General features: G+C 40.5%; 1 pseudogene; it reads left to right on the plus strand.

The window, feature by feature from the left end:
* Nucleotides 1–1743: 1743 nt before the first annotated feature.
* Nucleotides 1744–4803, plus strand: LOC143657971 (ATP-dependent RNA helicase DDX1-like; annotated as a pseudogene).
* The last annotated feature ends 238 nt before the right edge of the window (nucleotides 4804–5041 follow it).

Below are 5041 nucleotides of genomic sequence, written 5' to 3' on the forward strand. Positions count from 1 at the left end.
ATCTATATTTCCACCAGTAACCTAGGCTTTCTCTTTCAAGTTCTTCACAATTTTTCCAGAATCCTCCCCTTACCATTTAAAAAACCATTCTAGCATGTTTGGTATTTGCAAACTCAGAAATACCCCACTTCTAGTACCAAAATCTATTTTAGTTTGCTAATGTTGCTAGACTACAATACACCAGAAATGGACTGGCTTTTATAAAGGGCATTTATTTAGTTATAAATTTACAGTTCTTCAGAGGAAAGATAGCTGGCATCCCTCTGGTTTTCCCTGTCACATGGGAAGGCACATGTTGACATCTGCTGGCCTTCCCTCCCAGTTTCAGGGTCCAAATGGCTTTCCTTGGGCAATTCCTTTCTGCATCTCCAAATATCTGGGTCTGTTGTCTCTGAACTGTGCTAAGTTCTTTTTCTCTCTTCTGACTCTTCCTTTTTAAGCCTCCAACTGATCAAATTAAAATGTCACTCATTGGAGAATTCACTCCCCTTAGTGGACTACAGATGTAATCAGCCATAGATAAAATTCACATGCTGATGATTTAGGTCCACAGCAACAGAACAACTGGGCACCCTTACCTAGACAATTTGACAACTGCACTTAACTACTATCCCATGCAAGCAGGCCAGAATATTTCTTATTTTTAGAAACCTCCTCTTGACTCCACATCTCCTTTAGCTATTGTCCCATATATCTATCTCATTTAGATACTCAAAAAAGTTATCTCCAGTTCCTCACCTCCCATTCTCTCTTGATTCCACTCCCATCAGGCTTTTTTCTCATCACAGACTCACTCTTGTCAATTTCACCAATGTACTCCACATTGCCAAATCCAATAGTCCATAGTGGACTCACCTTGCTTGACAAACCAGCAGAATTTGACAAAGTTGACCATTCCCTCCTTTTCAAAGTATCTTTTCCACTCTGCATTGAAGATACTCTCTCCCTCTCCCTCTCTCTCTCCCTCTCTCTCTCTCTCTCTCTCTCTCTCTCTCTCTCTCTCTCTCTCTCTCTCTCTCTCTCTCTCTTCTCCTATACCTTCAATGGCTGCTCTTCTGCAGTCTTCTTTGCTGACTCCTTACACCTCTCAGACCTCTGAACATCAACAGCCCCAAAAGTCAGGTCTCAGACCACTTCTCCATTCTTTCAGAACCCACTTCCCCGGATATCTCAGTCACAAAGCTTTAAATATCATCTCTACTCTGACAAATTCCAAATGTTTTCTCCAGCCCAGAATTCTGTGAAATACAGATGAATATATCAATTCCCTCCCTGACAACTCCCCTTGGATATACACTATGCATCTCCCAGTACTCATCACAAAACCTGCTCCCCTGCAGTCTTTGCTGTGTCAGCAAAAGACAGGTACATTCTCCCAACTGCTCTGACCAAAATCCTTGGAGTCACCTTGGATGCCCCTCTTTCCCTGGCACTCCATTTCCAACTCACCAGCCAGTACCAGCCAGCACTTTTTTAGCAATATATCCTGAATGAGATCACCTCTTGCCGTTTCTGCCACTGTTCCCTGGTCCACGCCATCATAATGACTCTTTCTGGACAACTCCACATTCATCTTCTTGCTTCCACTCTTGCTCTTCCACAGTACATTCACTGTACCCCCAAGTGGGTCCTCTTGCTGTTTTAAAATTGATTTTTAAGAACTCATTATAGGCAGGCCAGAAGCGCACTGCACCGCCAGAACATGCAGCTGGGAGCAAGCAGCAGCATGGAGAAAGGATGAAGATGGTGGCCTTCTCTAAGATGGGTGTTATGCTTGAGATTGCACAACCTGAGGAAGAAATGGATTGGCTTCTCCCAACTGATATCCAGGCCGAACTTATACCTTTGATCCTAGGAGGAGCTGATGTGTCATATGAGGCTTCAGAAACAGAAAGCAGAAAAATTGGTGCTTTCAGTATTCCTGTTATCCAGACAGTTTACAAAACTCTGAAAGACCAACAGGAAGGCAAAAAGGGAAAAACAGCTATCAAAACTGGTGCTCAACAAATGGCAAATGAACCCAATTACTTTCACAATTGGGTCTAATGGTCTTTGTTATCAAAACAGAGAAGTAAAGGAATGGCATGGGTGTAAAGCTACCAAAGGACTAATGAAAGGGAAACATTACTATGAAATATCCTGTCATGATCAAGGTTTATGCCGAGTTGGGTGGTCTACCATGGAGACTTCCTTAGACCTAGGCACTGACAAGTTTGAATTTGGCTTGGGGGAACAGGAAAGAAATCCCATAATAAACAGTTTGATAATTATGGAGAGGAATTCACCATGCATGATACCATTGGATGTTACCTAGAAATAGATGAACGGGCATGTCAAGTTCTCCCAAAATGGAAAAGACCTTGGCCTGGCATTTAAAGTTCCCTAGCATATGAAGAACCAAACTCTCTTTCCTGCCTGTGTTTTGAAGAATGCTGAACTAAAATTTAACTTTGGTGAAAAACAATCTAAGTTTCCATCAAAAGATGGGTTTGTTGCACTTTCCAAGGCACCCAAAGCTTACATTGTCAAATTGCAGCACACAGGTAAAGCACAGGTGGCACAAACAAAATTTCTCCCCAATGCTCCAAAAGCTCTTTTGTTGAACCCTCTCAAGAGTTATCCAAACGAGCTTTGAATAACATCAAGCAGTTTAAGAAATGTATTAATAATTCTAAATTAAGGGAACTTCTGATAATTGGAGTTGTTGCAGCACAGGATCAGCTTTCTCTTTTGTGTAAGTAGATACAGTTGTAGGCACACTAGATGGTTTGGTGTCAACTAGAAAGCTGAACTTAGCCCTGGATGAAGCTGATGGGCTTTATTCTCAAGGCTATTCTGATTTTACAAAGAGGACCCACCATTAGATTACTCAGATTACATCTGATGGGGAAAGACATCAGGTTTTTGTTTGCTCTACTACCTTGAATTCTTTTGATGTAAAGAAACAGTCTGAGAAGATAATGCATTTTCCCACATGGGTTGATTTGATTCTGTTCCAGATACTGTACATCATGTTGTTATCCCAGTGAATCCCAAAACAGACAGGCTCTGGGAAAGGCTTGGAAAAAAACACATTAGAACTGATAAAGTACATGCAAAAGATAACACAAAACTCAGTGCTAACAGTCCAGAGATGTGGTCCAAAGCTGTTAAAATCCTGAAAGGGGAGTACATTGTCCAGGCAATCAAGGAACAGAAGATGGATTAAGCACTCATCTTCTGTAGAACTAAAATTGACCGTGATAATTTGGGGCAGTATTTTATGCAACAGGATGGAGGATAAAAAAGGGCACCAGTATTCATGTATCTGTCTTCATGATGTCAGAAAACCTCATGAGAGGAAGCAAAACTTAGAAAGATTTAAGAAAGGAGATGTAAGATTCTTGATTTGCACAGATGTGGCTGCTAGAGGAATTGATGTCCATGATGTTCCTTATGTTATAAATATCGCTCTGCCTGATGAAAAGCAAAACTATGTTCATCGGATTGGCAGAGTAGGAAGAACTGAAAGAATAGGTCTGGCCATTTCCCTAGTGGCAAAAGAAAAAGAGAAGGTTGGTATCATGTGTGTAACAGCCATGAAAGGGGGTGTTATAATGCAAGACTCAAGGAAGATGGTGGCTGTACCAATATGGTACAATGAGACGCAGTTGCTATCTGAGATAGAAGAACACCTGAACTGTACCATTTCTCAGACTGAGTTACATGTAAAGGTACCAGCAGATAAATTTGATAGGAAAGTTACCTATAGTCAAAAAAGGGCTTCTGGCCTACTTAAAATTAGACCTAAGGGCCACCCCCACCCACCTCTTATGTTGCTCAGATGTGGCCTCTCTCTCTCTCTCTCAGCCAACACGACAAGCAAACTCACTGCCCTCCCCCTTTCTGCATGGGACATGACTCCAAGGGGTGCAAACCTTCCTGGCAATGTGAGACAGAAATCCTAGAATGAGCTGGGACTCAGCATCAAGGAAATGAGAAAACCTAGATCAAAAGGGGGAAGAGAGAAATGAGACAAAATAAAGTGTCAATGGCTGAGAGATTTCAAACAGAGTCAAGAGGTTATCCTGGAGGTTATTCTTACGCATTATATAGATGTCACCTTTTTAGTTAGGGTGTTTTGGAGAGGCTGGAGGGAAGTGTGTGAAAATGTGGAGCTGTGTTCCAATAGCCATGTTTCTTGAAGATGATTGCATATTGATACAGCTTTCACAATGTGACTGTGTGATTGTGAAAACCTCTGTCTGATGCTCCTTTTATCTACAGTATGGACAGATGAGTAAAACACATGGATTAAAAGTAAATAAAGAATAGGGGGTCCAAATGTTAAAATAAATTTAGTAGATTGAAATGCTAGTGATCAGTGAAAGGGAGTGATAAGGGGTATAGAAAAAAAATAGGGGAAACAAAGGCTAAAATACATTGGGTAGACGGAAATACTAGCAATCAATGAGAGATGTATGCTATGTATGAGTTTTTTTCTTTTTATTTCTTTTTCTGAATTGATGAAAATATTCTAAGATATGATCATGGTGATGAATATACAACTATGTGATGTTATTGTGACTTATTGATTATATACCAAGAATGGAATGATCATATGGTAAGAATGTTCGTGTTTGTAAGCTGTTATGTTAAAAACAATTTAAAAAAAAAAAAAAGGCTTCTGGTGGTTGAAACTATAAAGACCATGTGGATATTTCGGCACCTATGGTTGAAGAATTGGCTGCCCTTGAAAAGGAGGCCCAGATATCTTTCCTGCATCTTGGCTCCCTTCCTAACCAGCTATTCAGAACCTTCTGATTTTTTTTTTTCATTTTTAAACAGTTTTATTCACACATCATACAATCCAACCTAACTGTATAGACATGCCTTCACCACCATAATCTATATGAAGACAATTCCTTTTCTTCCACAAAGAGTCCATACCCCTTCCCCATGTCCCCCACCTGTTGACATTTTAGTTTTGGCATAATGCCTTTGTTACATTCATTGGAAGCATATTACAATGTTACTGTTGACTACAGACCCTTGTTTGCGT

This window comes from Tamandua tetradactyla, chromosome 15 (genome assembly GCF_023851605.1).
Source record: "Tamandua tetradactyla isolate mTamTet1 chromosome 15, mTamTet1.pri, whole genome shotgun sequence".
In the NCBI taxonomy this organism is placed as follows: Eukaryota; Metazoa; Chordata; class Mammalia; order Pilosa; family Myrmecophagidae; genus Tamandua; species Tamandua tetradactyla.